The sequence below is a fragment of the Odocoileus virginianus genome, chromosome 30 (genome assembly GCF_023699985.2).
Source record: "Odocoileus virginianus isolate 20LAN1187 ecotype Illinois chromosome 30, Ovbor_1.2, whole genome shotgun sequence".
NCBI classification, from domain to species: domain Eukaryota; kingdom Metazoa; phylum Chordata; class Mammalia; order Artiodactyla; family Cervidae; genus Odocoileus; species Odocoileus virginianus.
The window spans coordinates 15278499-15302616 of NC_069703.1; the positions used below are offsets into that span (position 1 = coordinate 15278499).

The window sequence follows — 24118 nt, forward strand, 5'->3', positions numbered from 1 at the left end:
CCACATGATGTGTTTTTATGTTTTTATTTCCAGTGCTTGCTAATATATGATACCTAGTATCATATATTGACCTTAAAGAAAAAGACTTCTAATTGTTTCTCCAACAAAAATGGGTTTATTGGGAATTATCAAAAAATTACAATGTGGAGTCTGTAACAATGATGAGTCACATGCAAGTTCCACTAAAACAAGGAGAAGAAAACTCTTATATTAAAAGGGAAAGGGAGGATGGGAGACCACAGTAATCAGAGAGCATTGGAGGAGTTGAGAATTCAAAGTGTAGTCGCCTTCCATCGGCTGAGTTATGAGTGTCTCAGGGGCTGAGCTCTTGCCAGGAAAGAAAAGGAAGTCTTCCTCCTTTTGTTGGACTCTGCTATTATTTAAGCATCTCTTGCTAGCCTCCTGACTCTATTAACTGAGGTTTCTATTTATTAATTTTTACAATCATAAGAATGGACTATTAAGTATTTGTGGGAGAAATGAATAAATGCATACAGGATTGAATGAAATGAAGATGCTTATAAAACACATAATGTCTAAGCAAGGAGGGATTAAGTTATGTTTTAAGTGTCAGATACAGAATAGTCCAGAACCATAATCCAGAATCCTGAGCAAACTATGATATATTTTTGACATGTTAAAAAAAAAAGCAAAAAATGAAAGAAGTAAAAATGATCAATTAGGATTTTTTATATCATGGTGACTCATATGATAGAAGAATCCACCTGCAGTGCAGGTACAACTCTTTGCGACCCCATGGACTGTAGCCCACCCGGCTCCTCTGTCCATGGGATTTTCCAGGCAAGAGTACTGGAGTGAGTTGCCGTTTCCTTCTCCAGAGGATCTTCCCAACCCAGGGATCGAACCTGGGTCTCCTGCATTGTAGGCAGATGCTTTTACCATCTGAGCCACCAGGGAAGCCACTGCAATGCAGAAGACCTGGGTTCAATCCCCGGGTTGGGATAATTCCCTGGAGGAGGGTATGGCAACCCATTCCAGTATTGTTGCTTGGAGAATCCCCATGAACAGAGGAGCCTAGTGGGCTACAGTCCATGGGGTTGCAAAGAGTCGGCCATGACTGAACAACTAACCACACATTATAAGCAATATAAGATAACTTTGGGTAATTGTTTAAAGGAAATTTATTACAAACATAGAGTCCTAAAAACTAACATCAGAGCAGGGAAAGCAGTCTTGGAGACAGGAAAGCATGGAGCTGAGACACAGACTATCAAGAGCATTTCTAGAACCTCCACAGAAAGAAACAAAGACTCATGTTCTGCTTTTTTTTTTTTTTGCCTCTCTGCCCAAGATTTATTTTCCAGAAAGGAATCATCATCCCTAACCTTAGCCAGGGGAAAGGCAAGATCCCTGACTTATAGTCTCACTGGATTACATCTTACGGAAAAGAATTCCTCCAAAGCAAATGCAGTATTCTTAAGAAGGCAAAATATATTTTTAAATTTCTCTATAAAATTCTCAGAATTCCAGTATTTCCAAAATATTTCTGAGGTAACTACACTGAAAATATAGCCACGGATGAGACGCATAAAAACATTTGCCTTTTCGAAGTTAAGAGGAAGAACCTGTGCGGCAATTGTTCCAAAAAAGCAGGTAGGGAGTGCTCTAGTAACCTACAGCAGAAGTAACTAATTAAACCTGGATATTAAGAGAAGAAGAAACATATAATCTGGCTCCTGAAAGATGAGTAAGAGTTGCCTAAGCAATGGAAGGGTGAAGGAAATCCCCACATAAAGAAATAAAATGAACCCGAAAGTCCTCAGGCAAGACAATGAAGCCCCATTATTGGAAAGAGACAAGATTGATATAAACAGTGGAAAGAGATGGACTGAACAGTACGGCCAAAGACCTGGAGAGGATCCAGCTAGGGAGAATCCTGTCAGGATTTTGGATCTGATATAAATGACAAGGGAAAATTATTAGTTTAAAAAAAGAAAAAAACTAAAAAAAAAATTATTTTATATTTTGGCCTCACTTGGTCTTTGTTGCTGCATTCAGGCCTTGTCTAGTTGCAGCGAGCTGGAGATACACTCTAGTTGCAGTGCACAGGCTTCTCATTTCAATGGCTTCTCTTATGGCCGAGCACGGGCTCTAGGGCATATGGGCTTCAGTAGTTGTGGTACATGGACTTAGTTACCCCTTGGCATATGGGATCTTCCCAAACCCGGAACTGAACCCATGTTCCTTGCATTGGCAGGCAGATTCTTAACCACTGGGTGACCAGGGAAGTCAATAGGTTTTAAATAATAATGTAGATCAAGAGTTTTGCAACACTTTGGCAGCAATACGAAGAATGGCTTGAGTGGATAAAAGTAGAAATAGGAAGGCTAATTCAACTAGTAGTCATGAGAATTGAGAGAAATGGACTATTTGAAAAATACTAAGAAGATATGACGGACAATAAAGGGTAAAAGGATGGTGAAAGGTGAGGAGAAGAAATAAGTCATTTCTGGCCTGAGTCACAGGAAGGAGGGCAGGGCCATTTGTTGAGATAGAATACACTGAAGAAACAGCAGGAGTTCCATAAGGAAGACAGAACATTCAGTTTTGATTTAATTAGTTTGATGTACTTGTGAACCTCAAACCACAAGGGTCTTCCCTGGTGGCTTAGTGGTTAAGAATCCATCTGCTAGTGCAGGAGAGACAGGTCTGATCTGAATCTAGAAGATCTCCTGAAGAAGGAAATGGCAACCCACTCCAGTATTCTTGCCTGGAGAATTCCATGGACAGAGGAGCCTGGTGGGCTATAGTCCATGAGGTTACAAAACAGACATGACTTAGCAACTAAACAACAACTTGTGAACCAAGTAGGAATGCCAAATAGGTACTTGGAAAAATAAATTAGGACCCCAGGAGAGATTCAGTACTGTTTGCTGACACTATGGAGACACTGATCATGGACAAGTTTGCAGAAGTACAGAGGTGGTTTGAAAATAAAATAAAGATTAAAAATTGTCCATTGAATTGAATTACATAGAAGTGATTTTTAGACTAAATGAGAAAAATTAAGTGGATCAGTAAGAATGAAAGCCAAATGGGAGAAAATTAAGGGGTTGGGGTGAGCAGATGTAGATACTAAATATAAGAAAGTTGTTTTGGAAGGCTTGACTGTGGGGAAAAAAAGGCAAGAGAAGTAGGTGATGACAAGGGAGAAAAGTTTTTTTATCCTATTACTATTAGTAGTTGGAACTTTGGAATCTATTACTGATCAGTAGGCATGTGTAAGTTGCTTTCCTTTAAATGGTCAAGATACTTAAATTGACATTTTTTTATATGCTATGAGCTATTTTGTTTCATATCAGTAATCTTCAACTGTTGTAACACAGAAGAGCTGCCCTAAACTAGGATTGCAAATACAATCTTTTGCAGCACAATCTTTCAGGCAGCTATTATCGAAAATAATGGATTTGGCGCTTGTGATGATACCTAAGGCTAAATCTGGACTCAGCAAGAAAGAATGCCATGATTGATTAGCCATGTCTGCCATTAGCTCAGAACTAAGGACTGATCCTGCCAAATACTTGCTGACACCAGGCTGGGAACTTCACTCGGCAGCATCCCTTCTTAAAGGGCTAGTTAGTTGATATTCAAGTCAAAATAATTTTGCTATAAATAATTTGTATGCCTGAAATCCTACATATGCCAATATATGTTATATATTTGTAATATTAATATATAACCTATCCTTTTTTAATGCAATGGTATTGCCTTTTATTTTGACAGTACATTTAAGCAGAGCTGTCTGCATTTATAATTATATTTTTTTTAATTCTGCACATTTACATGGTGGTTGAGATATTTCACTTGCAATTGTTCTATTCACTTTTCAATATGGGCATATAAACCTTTATTACTCAAGTAAATACAATCCTTTTCTGAAAAACAGCTGATTGCAACAAGATGCATCTTTGCTCCAAGTCTGTGCTTCTTTGTGGTTCAGTTGAGATTTGCATGTGAACGGACATAACTTGTCAGGGCTTCACAGAGGTGTGACTGTGTAGGCTTTATTTCCCCATAAGTGAAGAATTACAGCAGCAAAAGAAAGACAATGAAGAAATAAGCAAAGCATCCATTTTAAGACAAAGCGTTTAACCTGGGTGTTAAATCTGAAAAGACTGGGAGCATAAAAGAAAGCGAAAATACAGGGAGAGATCCCAGACTATCAATTATTGGGGTTGAAATCTTCCTTCGCCCTGTAATGGCTGACATACCCCAGGGGTCATGTTCCATCACCTCAAGAACACTGCAGCTGGACTTCATTGGCAAGATGACTAATGAACAAGTAGGGCCCAGTGAGTACCATTTATTTTCTGACCATGTCTCTAATTTGCCATTCACTTGAGTCTCTAGAGGAATAACTCACTATTTAGTCCATCTTTTTGGTAGCTGTATGGTTTTGGTAACAGTTTTTCTTGTTGAAATATATTCACCACAAACACTAAAGTGTTGGATTATAAAGAGATAATTAGGCAAGTGAGATATATAATGTTTAATTTTTATTAAATATTAACCAATTGTTAAATATATTATATGAAATATTATGTATATAATATTTAATTTTAGGACAGAAACTACTTCTATCAATTAATCAACTTAAATGCTATTAGGACATTATTGTTAAGATGGTTTCAGTTTATGGTACAGTTTCTAAGAACATCCTTTATGGTTTCATATTGAAAAACAGATATTGAATTTAAAAAGGAATGTAATTTAAATAAGAGTAAAACAAAGCTTTAGGAAACATTACTTACCATGTGGATGGAAATAGCAAAGAAGCAAGGTTTCAATGAAATTTGAAGGAACCAATTGTTTTAATAGGATAGTGTTCTTATATAAATACAGGCCTAAGTGAAACTGCTGTTGGTGTTTTGGTAATTGGCTTCAAAAATGTTGCTGTAATAATAAACCAGTATCTCCAGTCCTGTGAGCTAAGCAACTTAATAGAAACATATAAATAAATGGGATTCATAAAGGTTTCTGTCTGAACATATGGGATTATTGGATTTAAGGTCAATGATCTTTCTTTCACCACATCCACAAGTCATTTAGTCATTTGTAACTGCTGGGAAACTTATTTTACTAAGGATGATCAATATTTCCTAGAAATGTAACAGGCACCCATGGAAGAGGCAAAAAAAAAAAAAAAGGAATATGAGAAAATAGAGTTCTTAGGAGAAATCCATGGTCAAGTATCTAGAGCATCAGAAATGTGTTTTTAATAAAGTGTGCGAGGATGATTTGCTCTATAATTATCCTTTACAGAATATTGTCAAAAACATGTTGCCCAAGAGAAAATTCTGAACTGTGTTCTCCTAAGTAAGTGACTTCATATATTAAATTGCTTCTCCTAATAGCAAAAAAAATCACTAAAATTATTAGTGTAAAGACTCTATCATAGCAGATATAATTGTTTCAAATAAAAGGAATTTTTCTTTGAAAATAATTTAAAATCATTTATTTTAAATTTTGGAGACCACATGATTTATCAAACTTACCAGAAAAGTGACTATTAATTCTTTCATTGTTGATTCCTTTATCTAAGTTTTATAGTTTTTATGTGCTTTACCTTTTAACTGAACATTATAAAATAAAAATAATTTTTTTCTTTCTTAAAAAAACAACTGTAGAACATTATTGTGTGAGATGGCATGAAGTCACTAACCAACTAAAATATAAATCAATCTAATGACTTTTATGATTAACAAGTTCTGCTTACATTCTATCCTTATAAAATGACTAGAAACTGTCTGACTTCTCTAAGGACAAAAACATTATTTTGAAAATAGTGAAATGTTTTTGAATTTAAAAAAAGTAAATAAGAAACAATGAAATGATGATTAATATATAAGTCTTGACTTTTGGAGTAATACATAATTATGTTCATCAAAAATTATTGACTATTTTTAAATACTCTGGTACTGTTCACAATGGACAATCCAAAGAAACAGATAAGAATATGACTTCTTTCTACTGTAATTTAAAAAGAAGAAACACTGAAATCTCAAAATGATACTATTCTAAGCTTATCCCTGAGGATTACTTTATTTGAGAGAAATACTGATAGTGAAAGTCAAAAAATATCTGGCCAAAATGCATGCAGCAGAGACCAAATAAACTTGAATTCAGGTCCTAAATTCAGGTAACCCCAAACCAGGATATTTTCTCTGTGTCATACACGATACCAGCCTTGTTTTCTCACTTTGAACACAGTTACCATATCCTACCTGCCATACTCCTAGCTATCTTCACCGAATATGCTGGTCTCTGCTTAGGATTCCAACTCAAGCACTAGTGAGAGGGTTCATTTCTAAGAGAATGTTAATAATTTCTGAATAGAGAAAAAGTGAAGGAAATTGGGTAAGCCAAACAATGCTCAGTTTTATAAAAATATCAATGCCCAGTTCTGTCACTAAAGGTTTCTAGCAATTTTATGTAACCACATTACTTAAATTATACACTTTGAAAGAGAAGTGTATAATTACACTTATACACATTAAGCATGTCATCTTTATACTATAAAATAAATGAACTGAGTGAAAGGGAGAAAGGAGAGAATTTTTTCAGAAAATCAGAATTCTAATCTTCAGCAGAATTGGGGAAAAGAGAGATCATCAGAAATCTTCTGTGGTATTTTAATTTGTAATAAGAAATATTATATTTGTCCTTCACTCCAGTTTCTGGCACAGAGCTGCTATAGCTCTTGGAATTTCCTATGTGGTGAGAGTGATAAAGGTGTCTTTTGTAATGTTAATGAAGTGACTTTTGGGCTGCCCTTAGATCAAGTAGAGCTTCCTTGGTGGCTCAGAGGTTAAAGCATCTGTCTGCAATGCAGGAGACCTGGGTTCAATCCCTGGGTCAGGAAGATACCCTGGAGAAGGAAATGGCAACACAATCCAGTATTCTTGCCTGGAGAATCCCATGGACAGAGGAGGCTTGTGGGCTACAGTCCACGGGGGCCCAAAGAGTTGGACACAACTGAGTGACTTACACTTTAATCAAGTGAGGATGGCCATTGGTCACCAGAGGAACCAGCTATGTGATTAGAAGGTTGGAAATTTCAATCCCATCCCCTGACATCCAGGGAGGAAAGACGAGTCAGAAGTTGAATCAATCATCAGTGGTCAACAGTCAATGATTTCATTAATTTTAATTATGTAACAAAGCCTCCATAAAAAAACCAAAAAGAAGAGGGTCCAGAGAGCTGCCAGGGTGTGAACACATGGAGATGTAGGGAGAAAGGTGCCTCAGGCAGGCATGGGCCTCACCACTTTGCCTTCAGCATCTCTTCTGTATGACTATTCTTGAGTTACATTCTTTAACAAAAAAACATTGATAATCTAGTGAGTAAACGGGTTTCCTGAGTTCTGTGAGCCATTTTAACACATCAATCAAACACAAAGAGGAGGTTATAGGAGTCTCTAGTTTACAGCCAGCTGATCAGAAATATAGCTGACAATCCGATCTTGTGATTAGCATTTGAGTTGGACAGTCATTAATCAGAACCTATAGTTTGTAGCCAGCCTGTCAGAAGCACATGTAATAACCTGGGTTTATGATTGGTTCTAAAATGAAGGGTGGTCTTGTAGGAATGAGGCCTTTACTTATGGAATCTGATGCCATTCCCAGGTAGATAGTGTCAGAATTGAATTAAATTTTCAGATAGCCTGTTGGTCCCAAGCATTGCTTGTTAGAGTAAGGAAACTTCCATACCTGCACACATTGGAATTGTGTCCAGAAACCTGAAATAAATTTTAAAGCAAGCAGTGAGTGTTGTGTGTATCATTGGATGCACTTTCTTCATTGGATGCTCTTTATTATCCCTTTTCATTTTTTTTTAACATCTTCAGACAATGAATTATGGAAAATCTACAAAGTATATTTGTTAATTATTTCTGGAAAATGTAAGTATATGAATAGAAGATAATATTTACATAAACCAAACTGCTTGTTATTTTGAGGCTAAAGAATAAAACTCATTTTTGCTCATTAGTCAAAGGAGACTAGGGAAATATGTATATCAGTTTCATCAAATTCAATAAAATGGCATTTTCTGTTTTATATAGAGATATTTATGAAACTGATTGTCTTATTCGTGAAGAAAAGCATGTTAAACAAGTAAAAAAAGATGGTATTGTAAAGGCAAAAGTTTAATTTTAGCACATACCCTTTTAGGAAGATAACAAAATTGAAACTGTGAAACTAAAAGTAATGATGTCTTATGGCAATAAAGAAAAACAAAATCATTTTAAAACAATAAAGCTGATATGGTGAATATCATGTGAACAAATAGTTAATTTATTAATAATACATTATTTTATTGAATATATTTCTTAGGTTTCTATGGCATAAAAACAGAAAGAAATTCTTTAAGTGATTTAACTTTAAAGGGAAAAAAAGAAAATCCAGCCAAGTGTAATATAATCTTGCATAAAGGAGAAAAGTAGCAAGGGATTTTGGGGTCCTCCAGTTCTGTAATTCTCATATGACAGGAGGGAAAATATACAAAATCACTTAAATGAACTGAACTTTTCAATCACTAAGCATATTTTTCAAAGTGCAAGTCACTATGCTAAACAGAAATGAGAGCCTTGAAATAATGAAATATCCCATGAAAAATAAATGAAAGAAAAAGACATGTTTAATTACAAGAGGCAGATAGCTTCATTTGGCTTTTGAGATAAGAATTTTAGACTATAAACAACTTATTAAAACTCATCATTTGAAATCATCCCCTAAAATTACGAGAATTTTGTTTCAAGCAAGTTTGGTAAAATCAGACCTTAATGTGCAAGTTCATTTGGATAATACAGGGGGCACTTTTTAAAAAAAACTATTCTTTTGTGAGCACTTCTAAATTATTAATTCCACTACTCTTTGGCTTAAGGCTTAAATTTTGGGATCACTGACACATTTGCAAACCCTCTGTCCTTAGAAAAATGCAGATCTACTCATGCATAAGACATTGTATTTCCAAGGGCACTTGGAGTTTTAGGTTTAGAATCTCTGGTTTATGCCCTTATTTAACTATGTCACCCCTTTGGAGTAGGACAATTTATCAAGCAGTGTTTTTTTTTTTCCCCCATAAGGCAATTTAAAGAAGATATAAATGGTGCATTTTGCTCCAGAAGATGGTAAACCAGTAATATTATGCAGGTTATGCCCAATACAAAAGTGTATAGCAGTGGCAGTGGGGTGGAGTTGGAGACGGGGTGAGGGTTGACAGTTGAAATCATCAATTCATGAGGCTGTTAGCTGAGCTGTAGACAGCTTGGAGAGGAAGCACATTTTAACTGATTTGCCCAGAAGGATGCCTTTTCAATTGCTTGTGTTGGTCTCTGCCCTGCATTCCAGGTCCTCTAATTTGACTGTTTATGTACAATGAGCATAAAGAAAATGTACTCGTATGCAAAGGAATACACACACACACACACACACACACACACACACACACTCCACATAAAGAGATTTTGAAAACTAATTCAGTTCAGTTTAGTTTTCCAAAACTAGATTATTCTGGATCTAGTTTTCATTCATACTTTTAAATCTTATTTCTACTCTTAGGAAGATGATTCTTTCTTTCTGTTTCAATTCATCATTGATGATCTAGATATGACAAAAAAATATTCACCTAGGTAGACTTTCTTTTCTTCCTAGCAAGTATGGTCTAACATTGATATGCCATTTTTAGTTAGTAGGAAAGATTATTGTGTATTCCATACAGCTCTGGACACAAACTAAGAGACTTGAGGCTCCTTAGGAGAGAAGAGGATTTTTATTTAATTCTTGCCTGTATGTGTATGACAGCTTCACCTCCATTGCTCACAGGGAGTTTGGATACTTAATTTGAATCTCACTTTTCATCTTAGCCATCCTGAATCAGTGCTTGTTGAAACAATCTACAGCATCCCCTGAAGCCAAACTTTGTCCATGTAGAAAAGCACATCTGTTCCCTCCAAATCTCTGCCCTGCCTTAGTAACCATCCTCAAGTGGCTTCTAGAAAAACGGAAACTTTATGAGTCCAAACAATACCCACTTTTGCCACCTTGGGCTCTCTACTCAAGCAGAGAGCCCTGGCTAGCTGAGAGAATTCTAATGGATTTACATAGAGCCAAAATCCTCCTATCAAGAGGAAATCTTCCTTTTAGTGCCCTCAATAAATTTTCCTTCAAACACAGAAGACCCCTGTGACTCTGAGGCTTTTATTATTATTATTATATTAGCAGCTATTTGCTATTTCTCTTGCAAAGAATTCTGTTGTGTGCCTCTATGTTTATTTTATTTTTTTTTCCATTTATTTTTATTGGTTGGAGGCTAATTACTTTACAATATTGTAGTGGTTTTTGCCATACATTGACATGAATCAGCCATGGATTTACATGTATTCCCCATCCCAATCCCCCCTCCCACCTCTCTCCCTACCCCATCCCTCTGGGTCTTCCCAGTGCACCAGCCCCAAGCACTTGTCTCGGGCATCCAACCTTTATGTTTATTGTCTACATTGAACAGCCTTTTATGGTCAAGTTTAGTGCAAATTCAGTCTTGCTACCAACCTGCTCACCAAACGTGCAAAAAATATTTGTTGCTGTTGATGAGTTCAGGAACTGGATTTTGCCAGTGCCACTATGATGGACAGCTGCACCAGAATCGGATGCAGTCACTATCTAGCATCGGCCCCTACATGCTACAAAAATCTGGAGAAGCTGTCAGAACGCCTAGTGTATGGCGCTCCGCCCTCCACCCCAGGTGTTCTGGGTTCAACCTCCTTTGTGTCCATCCAGCCCTGATGGCAGGAAGCAGAGTTAAAGTTTCTGCAGATGCTTCTGATTCAAATGCATGCTGAGCTCTCCCTGATCAGCATGTTCCTTTGGGCGATATCACAATTTCAGCTTGTTGAAACTGTCTACATTCCTGTTTACTTAGGTTTGCAAATGGAACTTTAGCACTCAAATTAGTATTGACAGTACAACCTGCAAGGGTTCTAAATTCTCATTTGCCTTCATTCTGAGGGACAGCGCTCTATTTTCAGAGCAATATTGTTTCATATCAAAATTGCTCTCCTGGTTTGAAAACATAATGACATGAAGACTCATGAAAACCCTGCATTCTCAATTTTAAAGGCAGTGATCTGGGAGAGAAAAACAGCACCAAAGGGCATCAGATTCCTTGACCACTGGCATTGTTTCTTTCTTTTGTTTTTCCCAAGGAGCACAGAGGCATGTGTAAACAAGAGAAAAGATATATTCAAGATGGTAATTCAGTGGTGCATGAAGATTATGCTTTTTTTTTTTTTCTTCTTAGTCTATAAACAATTTCTGACCTACAAAGTTTTCTCCTGCTGGGGTTCTGATTGTACTACTTAGAGACGCAGTATCACAATGAACTAAGAGTAAGTCATACTGCCTCCAACAGGCAGGATTTGAGGCTGGATGGTCAAAGGAAAGAAACCCCAGAGAGAATGAACCACTTCTCATTCTAGCTCATTCCTATTAGATGGGAAACCTGGGGGTAAAGTCACAAAAATACAGCCTGTTTCCTTCTGGAACAATGGTCAATTTGTATGTGAGTCGCGGTGTTCACTCCTGGCTGCATGTCAGATTCATCTTAAGAGATTTTTCAAAATCTACATACCTGGGTGCCATCCAGACTAACCTAAATCAGGATTTCTGGGCATGAGGCCCGGGTTCTGGTATGATGCAGTGTTCCCCAGGCTCCTACAGTTGCCCAGATCAGCAGGATATCATGCTCTCTTTATCCAGACAGACAAGCAACCCCCTGTTTTCCATCCCATACCTCACATGGGATGTCAGTGTTAAATGGTGCCTCTGATTATTGAGACCTTTTGGGATTCTGAGTCAAAAACAGACTCATCTCCTACAGGAGTCCTTGCAGTCAGCTTCCTCCTCTGCAAACTTTCATTCACTTTCTGGCATCCAAAAATCAGTTTCCACCTCCTGTCTGATCTTATCTCCTCATTTTGAAGAATTTCTACTTTTCCGCCCTCCATTTGCTAGCATTTTATTGCTGTCTTGAGAAACAGTAGAGACCCCAGTATTTACTACACCATGCTTAACCAGACACATTTCCTTTTTTAAAATTGTCTGAATTTCCTGTCTTTGGAGGGACCTTTGCTAAATGTCTTGCTTTCCCTGTCCATCTCTCTAGCTTCCACTAGAGAATGCTATTGCAACCACCTAAGAAAACTGTACCTTCAACCCTCATCTATCTCAGAAACATCAATTTACCTGTCACACATCTTTAGCATTTCGTGTTGTGGGGAGGAAGAACATTTCACGTTACTCCAGACAGAAGCATTTTTTTTCTCTTCATCCCTTCATTCTACCTTCCTAGGTCAGTCAACACTCTGTCTTTTCAAAGTTCCCCTTCCCAAATCATTTTCATAGTCCACCTAGCAAGAGGTTTCAAATTCTCTAAATATAACTCCCTGTTACAATGAGATTAAGGGAGACATGACTGTAAGTCAAAAGAATTAGGAAAGGACTTAAATTTATTTAAAGAGGAATCTTTGTGAACAGTACTATAACCCATTCTTTTCTATCTTAGATGAAATCTTGTAAAGATGAAAATAAAAAAGGGCCTAGAGTCCTTGTTTTAAATAGAAAGAATAAAGTATATGGTCAAAAAATTCATAGAACTAAATCATAGAACATGAAATTGGTAAGTTTTCCATCACCTCCCACAAAACTCTATCCTAAGACTAACTACTGTTAACTAAATGTTGAGTTTTAAGCTAGCTATTTTCACTCCCCTCTTTCACTTTCATCAAGAAACTGTTTAGTTCCTCTTCACTTTCTACATATCTGAGGTTATTGATATTTCTCCCAGCAATCTTGATTCCAGCTTGTGCTTCATCCAGCCTGGCATTTCACATGATATACTCTGCATAAGTTAAATAAGCAGGGTGACAATATACGGCCTTGTACTCCTTTCCCAATTTGGAACCAGTCCGTTGTTTCATGTCTGGTTCTAACTGTTGCTTCTTGACCTGCATACAGATTTCTTAGGAGGCAGGTAAGATTTATCTGGTATTCCCATATCTTTATGAATTTTCTACAGTATATTGTGATGCACATAGTCAAAAGCTTTGGTGTAGTCAATAAAGCAGATGTTTTTCTGGAATTCTCTTGCTTTTTGTATGATTCAATGGATGTTGGCAATTTGATTTCTGGTTTCTCTACCTTTTCTAAATCCAGATTGAATATCTGGAATTCTCAGTTCACATACTGTTGAAGCCTAGCCTGGAAAACTTTGAGCATTGCTTTGCTAGCTTGTGAGATGAGTGCAAATGTGTGGTAGTTTGAACTTTCTTTGGCATTGCCTTTCTTTGGGATTAGAATGAAAACTGACCTTTCCAATCCTATAGCCACTGCTGAGTTTTCAAAATTTGCTGGAATATTGGGAGAGTGAAAAAGCTGATTTAAAACTCAACATTCAAAAATCTAAGATCATGGCATCCAGTCCCATCACTTCAAGGCAAATAGATCTGGAAACAAGGGAAACAGTGACAGACTTTATATTCTTGGGCTCCAAAATCACTGCAGATGGTGACTGCACCCATGAAATTAAAAGATGTTTGTTCCTTGGAAGAAAAGCTATGACCATCCTAGACAGCATATTAAAAAAGCAGAGACATTACTTTGCTGACAAAGATTTGTCTAATCAAAACTATGGTTTTTCCAGTAGTCATGTATGGATGTGAGATTTGGACCATATAGAAAGCTTAGAGCTGAAGAATTGATATTTTTGAGCTGTGGTGTTGGAGAAGACTCTTAAGAGTCCCTTAGACTGCAAGGAGATCCAGCCAGTCAATCCTAAAGGAGATCAGTCCTGAATATTCATTGGAAGAACTGAGACCGAAACTCAAGATCCAGTACTTTGACTACCTGATGCAAAGAACTGACTCACTTGAAAAGACCCTGATGCTGTGAAAGATTGAAGGCAGGAGGAAAAGGCGATGATAGAGGATGAGACGCTGGATGGCATCACCAGCTTGATGGACATGAATTTGAGCAAGCTCTGGGAGTAGGTGATGGACAGGGAATGCTAGCGTGCTGCAGTCCATGGGGTCACAAAGAGTTGGACATGACTGAGTGACTGAACTGAACTGAATTAAATGCTAATACTTTATTTCCCATGTATTCATGAATACAGAAATATATATATATATGTGTATATATATATGTATAACTTGCAATATTAATATTTTGCTCCATAAAAAGAATTTCACTTCTAATCCTGCTCTACAGCATTTTAAATTTGATATAATGTGGAAGTCTAGAAAAAATTCAAACTTGCTTGTCCAATTTGATGACAGTAGAAATGTCTAAAGGAAGTAAACAGGGAATACTTGATCATCATGAAGAAATACTCAATATCCAACCAACATTACTTTATCTTTTGAAAAATCTGAAAGCATCTCTAAAAAGGAAACTTTTGCAGAACTTATAAACTTCTTCTGTCTCAAGTTATTTCTCAGTGTTGGTTTAATTATAATTTTAATTACCTTTTTCTTACTTTTTTTCAGTGTTAGCAGTAATGGAAAATTCAGATGGATTACTGATGCCATCTCTAGAGAGATACCTGAATTCAGTTCAAAACAAAATCACCCTGATATGTAAACACTTTAATAAATTCACTGAAGTTTAATGACTTCAATTGTTCTCACCATCACGTATGTCCCTAAAACCATGCTAATTGCATATGTTCCACAACTGCAACAAAAATAATTATTTTCAACTTCAAGATTTTGAAGCTCTGCCAGTTTCAAAAATAAGAACAAGCTAACTCAATCTACATGCTTGACCATATTTAAATATTTTAAACTGGTTTGTATTTGGAAGTTTATTACAATTATATGACGTGTGTATGTATGTAGATATTTAAAGGCATAGGTACATATGAGTATATTATACTCATATATACATTTATATTCCCTATAACCTTTACATACACACACATGCACAGACATAGTTTAAGATCTTAGAAAAATGGAATTAGAGGTCACTTGAAGGCTTCTCTGGTGGCTGAGATGGTAAAGCGTCTGCCTGCAATGCAGGAGACCCAGGTTCATTCCCTGGGCTGGGAAGATCCCCTAGAGAAGGAAATGGCAACCCACTCCAATACTCTTGCCTGGAAAATTCCATGGACAGAGGAGCCTTGTAGGCTACAGTCCATGGGGTCTCAAAGAGTCAGACACGACTGAGCAACTTCACTTTACTTCCTGAGAGCTGAGTTGAATTTTTTTTTAATAGTCTCAAATTCTCTTTTTAAAGTATTCTCTTTTTAGATAAAATCATACAATACTTCTGTTTTTTAAAAAATAAACACATTTAGGAACATTTAAAGATTAAATGTGATTCTGCTAAATTGATGCTTTCTCAGAGCATCTCTGTGTAAAACCAGAGGACTGGATGCCAACGGGAGGTCTGATGGTGGTGGATGTGGGGACCCACTTTTGTCCTGTTCTTAAATGTTTAAATCTATAGCTACTTCACACAGAAGATCAGTTAGGCCTAGTTGGCTGGTATATCATCAGGTTTAAAACGAGGCAGTTTGAATTTCAATAAATGACCCCAAGCCACTACCCACCTCCTTTCACTTAGAGTTGTAAACAAATGTGTCATAGCTCTTAGACCTGGGGGATGCTGAAGACAAACTTTCTCCTCAGGAGTCCACACTGGGCTTTGCTCATCTGGAAACAATGGGGATATGAACAGGGATCACATTATAGAAATCAACATCTCAGAGGTTAAATAACTAAAACTATGTGACAATTCAATCTCATCAAATAGTTCTAGAAAACCTATACTCTGTCCAGAATAGAACTAAACTATGGGGTTAACTAAAGGAAGTGGTGCTCTTCTGTATTTTAAAATCTGAGCTGGTTGCAGAAGTTAGTTTAAAATAGGAACCAGGTTCGATGCATGAGACAGGGTGCTCAGGGCCGGTACACTGGGATGATCCTGAGGGATGGGATGGGGAGGGATGTGGGAGGGGGGTTCAGGATGGGGAACACGTGTACACCCATGGCTGATTCATGTCAATGTATGGCAAAAGCCACCACAATATTGTAAAGCAATTAACCTCCAATTAAAATAAATTAATTAAATTAAAAAATAAAAATAAAATGGGAACCAATTTGAGAGCAAAAGTCACTTAATTTTGAATATTAGAATTGCAAATTGCCTATTTCTGCCAATAGGCCATTACTGTGCTCATGATAATTAGCCAAAATGGACAAGGCATCCACCCTCAGATGACTGAGGTTCCTCCTGTCCTCATCTTCTCTGTTCTCTCACTCTAGGAGCCATCCTAACTCTTGCGGTTTCCTTCTGGACTCTGCCTACACCCCCTTATCTGTCTCCCATCTTATGCAGAGCAGACACTTTAAAGTCTTGGCAGGGATGGGTCATTAGAGAAGTCAGCACTCAGCTTACAGGTACAGAGGTGATCTGCAATGAATACGAATTTTCCTCACCGTTTCTTTTCTCTTTTTAAGCTCCTTATCTGTGTCATTGTATGTATATAGCAGACACATCGCAATATACCTCTGAAAATGGATCTCTGCTGCTGAACCACTGGTTCACAGTTACGTGCATACAGGGAGTTTTTTTTTTGAGATGTGGACTCATTTTTTTTTTTCAGGAATGCATCCATAAGGATAATAGAAACATTCGATAACTTTAAAATTATCAAAGAATAATAATACAGAAATTGACTAGTTGCAATTATATGAAGGCTGTAGCCATAATTGAGTTGCTAACTATGTTGAAATACAATGCATTAATAAGGTAAGAATCAAAGTTTAGGAAAGAAATCCCCTCCACATCACTAAATACATAGTACTGATATGCCTTGATTTTAATTTGTTCTATGACTATGTTGCTTCTGGTTGGTGCTGTGCTTGCAATGAAATCAGCTGTGATTAATTAACTCCATTAGGAAACTAAAATATGAAATATTTCAAATCAACTCAAAGTGCATATTTGAAAATTATAAATGGCTTTAAACTTTAAAATCAATCCATCATCTTCTCCAGAACTAGGTTTTCCCCACTATTAATGTTGCCTCCAATTATGCACATTTTTGCATGTTACTATTAACTACAGGTCTCACAGGGGAAAGTCTCAGGCTCAAATTTGCAGTTTTAAGATAATTTATCCATCACTTCTTTTTATAACAGAGTTATAAGTATAAATACACATGACTTCCTCTCGTGGCTTTGGTACTGCCTTTCTTTATATTAATAGTTTCTCTTTTTTCTTAGATATGTCTTTCGAATTTTCTTCAGGAAACCATGCTTCAGAAAGGATAGATGAAGCCCTAGCTGCCTCAACTTGGGATTCATCACTGAATTTGTAGCAAGTTCACACCCCTCTTTTGCTGTTCCCAGTTAATGATGAGCGTGGGACTAAGGGTAGCAGTGCCCACTCTTTCCTGCCTGCCCAGGACTCATCCAAAGGCCAGCCTATGCTGGGGAACTTCTCATCGTTTCAGCCAAAATTTCTGGAGGAATCAATTGCGCATGACATCTTCCTACTTAGTTCTCCCTTTTTCTCCTTTCACAGGTATCAGATCCACATCTTGGTGTGACACTTTTCCCCTCCTACTCCTTTACTCTCCCATGTTTATTCTTTACAGGTATTTCCCCCAGTGAATTTCTTATATATCCATCTAATTTAGTCTGCTTCTTTGAAAATCTGAACTAACATTTTTATAGGATTATTTCAACTGTCCCTTTAAATGTTAATGTTTCCTTTGGTTCCATTGTCCACTTTTTATACTTTGTACCATAATTCATTTTAATTACTTCCATATATATACAGCATAGCATCCTTTTATTAAGGTGTCTCAAGTGTTTATCTTAGATACACATCACTTTCTGGTCAAACAACACTCTATGTTAGACATACAGTTGCTCATTGTTAGACATTTTAATTTGCAAGACCTACTGGCACCATAAAATCAGCACATGAAGCACTGAGTGTATCAACATTCTAAACCCAGCAAAACCACTCCCTTATTACATAGGGGCTTCCCAGCTGGCTCAGTGGTAAAGAATCTGCCTGTAGTTTAGGAGACTGCCTGCAAAGCAGGAGATACAGCTTTAATCTCCAGGTTGGGAAGGTCTCTTCGGTAAGGAAATGGCAACCCCATGGACAGAAGAGCCTGGTGGGCTACAGGCCGTGGGATCGCAAAAAGTAGGACAGGACTGAGCAAATAAGCACTTATCTAGCTCAGTAAATTCTAATACTGTCAACTCAGTTATGCAGCTGGTGTTCCTCTCTGATTTCTCCATCCCTTCACTGAGTCATTGTGACCTATCAATATTCCTTTCTGAATACCTCATGCCTCTATGCTTTTCATGCTTTGCATCAGCTGTGAGTTAATGTTTACAAAGAGAGGGAAGCTAAATACCAAATGTCTGCAAGGAGGCTTCCAAAGAGAACCAACCTTATTCAAGATGCATGAGTCCAGGAAATCTCAACAAGGGAAAGTATCACTTATCTCTAATATGTGTGCAATGTGCGACTAAAGACCGAGGCATTGTTTAAAAGTCAATATATGGAGTTTTAGATTCTCCGCAGTCAAACGATTGCTGGATCCCGAAAGTTTCTTCTGAAGATAAACTTGAGTCAGAGCAGCTCCACAATCTGGGGGACTTTGCAAATACAGGAGGGATGGGTGCTGATCTGAGAAGCAAAGTGCTATGCCTTGAAAGGCAAAATTCTTCCTCCTGGCTACTGCTTGGCTCCAATAACTTTGATTTGGAGTCAGGCATAAAATCACCACCTTTCACTTCTCCCCTAAGATAAGAAATTGAAAAAATCTTATTAGGGGAAACTGAGCAGCCCATAGAGAAAGACAAAAGACTGTAACTTGGGAGGGTTCTCTAATCACACAGCTGAGGTCCTCCTGGATCAGATCTTCTAGCAAAGTTCACCAGTGGACAACTTCCACCATAATCACAAGGCGTCCATGTCATTTTTCAGTGGTTTGTCTTAGAAATGGTCAGCCCCCAAACTGCCAACTTCTGAGTGTAAGAACGGGCTAAAAACATTTTCCTATAAGAAAGGCTCAAAATGTTTTGCTTTCATTCATTTTTTATCAGGGGGAAGAAAAAAGGGGGAGAGGAGTTAATAAGAGAAAAAGAGTGATTGAAACAGAAATGAGACCCACAGGAGAGACAAGGGAAAACTGGAGGGAGAACTCTGCTTACCACTTAGGAGAAATAATCCCACTAGGCACACAGAGGTCTCCTGGAAGTCCCTCACTGGGTGAAGGTAAGAACAGATGTTGAAGTATATGACCAAACACAAAATAGCATTTAGGGTAGTTTTATGCTTCTCTTAGTTGATTTGGGAAGAATATTTGATGGAATGCAGGAAATGACAATAATTAGCTCTAGGAATTTTTTTAAAAAGGAAATATAATCAGATAAGACAACCTAGAAGAGATCTATGTGAAAGCAATTACAGTAAGATAAAAGTTGGATATGGATTTAACTAAAATTTGTGATACTAAAATGAAAAGATTCATGAGAGTAAACTAATCTTATTTTTAAAAAGTATTTATAGAGGTATCTTAAGAAAAGAGGAAAATGGCTGTTCACTTGAGTAGATGATCTCAGATGTTAGTGGGTGTCAGAACCACCCACTTGTTGTTTTGTTGTTCACTTGCTCAGTCAACCTTTTCAAAGTCAACTCTTTGCAACCTCATGAACTACAGCAGGCCAGCCTTCCCTGTCCTTCACTGTCTCCTGAAGCTTGCTCAAACTCATGTCCATTGAATCAGTGATGCCATCCAAACATCTTATCCTCTGTTGCCCTGTCTCCTTTTGCCTTCAATCTTTCCCAGCATCAGGGTCTTTTCCAATGAGCTGAATCCTCTCATCAGGTAGCCAAAGCATTAAATAGAGCTTCAGCTTTGGCATCAGTCCTTCCAATGAATATTCAGGGTTGATTTCTTTTAGGATTGACTGATTTGATTTCCTTGCAGTCCAAGGGACTCTCAAGAGTCTTCTCCAATACCACAGTTCAAAACCATCCATTCTTGGGCACTCAGCCTTCTCTATGGTCCAACACTCACATCCGTACATGACTACTGGAAAAACCATAGCTTTGACTATATGGACCTTTGTCAGCAAAGTGATGTCTCTGCTTCTTAATACCATCTAAAATCTGTCTAGGTTTGTCATAGCTTTTCTTCCAAGGAACAAGTGTCTTTTAATTTCATGGGTGCGGTCACTGTCCACAGTGATTTTGAGCCCAAGAAAATAAACTATCACTTTTTCATTTTTTCACCATCTGTTTGCCATGAAGTGATGGGAGGTTTGTTAAAAAGGGAATTACTGGACCCCATCCTCAGGTGTGACTGAAGAATGTGCATTTCTAATAAGTTCCCAGGCGATGCTCCTGCTATGATCTGGGACCCACGCTTTGGCAAACTCTGCTATAGGCTATTTCACTTGCTATGCTAGATCACTGAATCACCCCTTGTAGCAGGACTTATTTTTGATAGATCTTTAATAAAAATGCTGGGGATACAACAAACATCCTTAAAATGTAGTAAGCAAAGCCTTACTCCCTCCTCCCTCGCCCCCTATTTACTCACTAATTTTAATCCCTTGCTATATCCTAAGGGGGAGAGGGGAAACTCTTGCCTGATAAATAAAAAAAGATTCACTTATCTGCACAGTATAAGTGACTCTAGGGAAAAGCCATAGAAAAGCAGTAGTTGGTTATATCTATATGTAGTTTAAAGCATGCCAGAAGAGAAGTGAATTCCAATCTCTGTGTTAATTTTGGCTCTTTATGTAGATTCCTTACTTGGGAAAAGACAAGGGAGCACCTGGAGGAGTCCTGTCTTTGGGAATCATCCCATAGATGCTGAAAATGCTGAACAATGAATTCTGAAACTGAAACAGTAGCTTTGTTTTCCCCTCAAGAATTGAGTTTTAACTATTATCTAAGGGTAACTAGTCAGAGATGAATATAGAGTCAGCAAAGAAAGGCTTTGTGTGAATTGATCTCTGCTTGATTCCCAAACCCACAGGAGTAGTCTTGGAACATCAGCCAGATGCAAGTAGAATTAACCTATATTCATTTCTGTGCTCTAAAGGGGAAAATATCATCCTTAAGTACCGAAAATAAAAATCACTGAAAAAATAAATGTAGGCAACACTACCAAAGTAAGCTAATTCTTAATTGTAATACTTACCACTCTTAAATCATTTCCTACTTAGGTGCTGTTTTTCAATAACGTATTTTGTTACTGCCAGTTTTCTGCATGCAAAATTCTAATGTAGCATTTGAGGGAGAGGGAGGGGGATTGCTTCTATTATAAGCCATCACTTTTTTTCTAGTGTTTTAACTACTTTTCCAAAGCACTTTCACATCTGTTATACTTATAGTTTTACTTTCAGAGCTGAGAAGAAATGCTTCATTTTGGTTTCTTGGGGAATCCTTAACTTACTGGATTTCCTAAAAGTAGTGCAAGTTTATTGAGGGATAAGTCCCCAGTCCCTCTTCCCATCTAATTACTTAAGTACACACTTCAAGGTTAATCTCCTCCAGCACTTAGCTCTCCCTGGAGACACCTACAGACGCCAAGAAACAAGCTGGTCCAAGTTCCTTCACTACGAAGTTGTAAACAAATCAGCAAACTTCTTCTCCTTCTTGAGCGAGTACTAGAAAGAGTAGAGGCTAAATATGAGACCAAGTTCATGTGGAGATAATTTAAAGAATCGTAGAAGTAAGTGGATGCTTGTCATTACCTCTCAAGCAAAGCAGTCCGTCTCTTACAAAGAGCCTCCTGTGGGTGCTTTCCAGAATGTGTGTCACTAATCCCAAATGAGTGGTAAGTGATGGAATGCATTACCAAGTTCACAGATTTGTTTTAAATTCTCATAGCCCCTCAAACATGAAAGAGGAAGATGTGAGCTGTATAGTGGTAGAGGATTCATGTTTCCTTACTTCCTTTCAATAGATGCAATATGCATGCAGTAGTTCTTAATTTTATAATTTTTACTCTATTTTCTTTGGTCATAAACCTTTTAAGAATCTAAGTAGCACAGAAAACTATATTCCACAGACTATTCAATATCCTCTGATAAACCATAAAGGAGAAGAATATTTTAAAAAAGAATGTACATATATATATGTATGTATATATATATATATATATATATATATATATACACACACACAGCACACTTCACTGTGAAGCAGAAATTAACATAACATTATAAATCAACTCTATGTCAATAAAAATAATATTGAAAAAAGGAATCCAATTAAATATCCAGACCACTTTCTCCTATCCAAACCTACAAACAACATTTTGCCTATTGTTTCAAGAGATTTGCAAATTCATTTAAGTTCCTTTCTGAGCCTCAGTTTAAAAATTTCTGATAGTGACACTATCAGAAGTTAAAGCATCTTTCAGCCTTAGCCATGTCATTTACAACCGCTTTAGCCTTGCGCAACTGAACTTTGATGTTTTCAGATTCTCCACTTGTAAAATGACACCATAATGTCGTCCTACCTTCTTCACAGAAGAACAAGTTAGAAGTATGCCTATTTTAACTGTCATGGCAGCAGCCACACCTGAACTAGCACTCTGATCTTCTTGTGGGAAAATATCCTCCCCTCCTTTGAAATCATTTTGGTAGCATGGCCAACCAAGATGCTTCAATATTCCCTGGCCAAGTGCTGGGCACAATACAAAATGTCACATTAGTTACACATTCCCTTGAACCTTGAATGTAGTGACATACAGTCTAAAAACGCTTGCTTGTTTCTTTCTAACAGCAGTGCTGTGATCATAATCCCTAACTCCTTTATCCAAAGGGCTGCAGATAAAAACAGACAATCAGTTGGGAATAAAGAAAGTGCTTCTTTTGTTGCCCTTCAATAATGTTTTATAGGAATAAATGCATGGAAAAGTAGACATGCATTGACTTGCAAATCTGGTTTGCAAGTCAAATACCAGAAGGTTCACTCCATGAAAGCAGGTACAGCATGGTGCCTGTCTTTTCACTCTGGGATGCCCAGCACCCAGAATAGTAACTAGGATAAAGTGATATTAATAAATATTTATAGACTAAATGGAAGAACAGAATGAGGTGATATCCAAGAAACAGGCAGCATAATAACATAGGTTGTTCCAGACCATGTTAAAAGAGTGAATTTAATTCATTGTCTCAACCCACAAGACAGTATTAAATCAGTTTTAAAAATCAGAGGTGATTGACTCAGTGCTTAATGTTATATTCAATGTATGTTTCTCACCAAGGTCCACACTTAACTTTTATAGAAGGTGCAAAACACTATTCTAAAAATTAGAGCATGGTAAAACTATGCAACTAGAGAAAAAAAACATAGCCATGAGCTGAGGCTTTTAGGATTACAAATCCCATGTATTTCTTTGTGTAAAATATTTTATGATTTGCAAAAACATTGTTATTATTAATAATTTTATTAAATCTCCACAGGGGAAGCAAGGTATCTCATCTTGATGAATTATTAATTCCATAAAAGAGCTTTGCCTTTCTTGACTGATTTTTTATTAACACTTTCATACTTGTCTGATTCCATGAACTTATTTACCAGTTAAAGGAAGCATTTTCCATAGTGAACTGAGTTACACATGTTTCCTCTGCTAGACTTCTACGCCTCCATCGATGAAGCTACAAAGGCCATGTGGTCAGTGGTATTATCCATTCCAGTTGATAACTATAAGAATAGGCGGACCATATTATAGGGTTTCTAGTTCTTCCATTCAAATAACCTGTCAGTGTATTATGATGCCAATGAAATCTACTTTCATTTTTAGGACTTCACAAAATAATTCTAGTATTCATTTCAAAGAATACATGCAGTTTCTATAAGAGTTTTTTTTTTAATAACAATACTGAGTGGGTACTTGCCCTTGATAAATTAAAATACACTGTAATAATTTTCAAAGTTTTTATTTTGAAATAGTTACAGATTCACAGGAGTTTGGAAAAGAGTAGAGAGATTTTACCCTCATCATCACATCTTAATCATAATCACTATCAAAACAAAGAAATTAAAA

The 24118-nt window shown here is 37.1% G+C and overlaps 1 non-coding gene across 1 annotated transcript; it reads right to left on the minus strand.

Annotated features, from left to right (window-relative positions):
- Positions 1–845: 845 nt before the first annotated feature.
- Positions 846–918, minus strand: TRNAC-ACA (transfer RNA cysteine (anticodon ACA)). The gene has a single exon. It is a non-coding gene; the product is annotated as a tRNA-Cys (tRNA).
- Between the last annotated feature and the right edge of the window lie 23200 nt (positions 919–24118).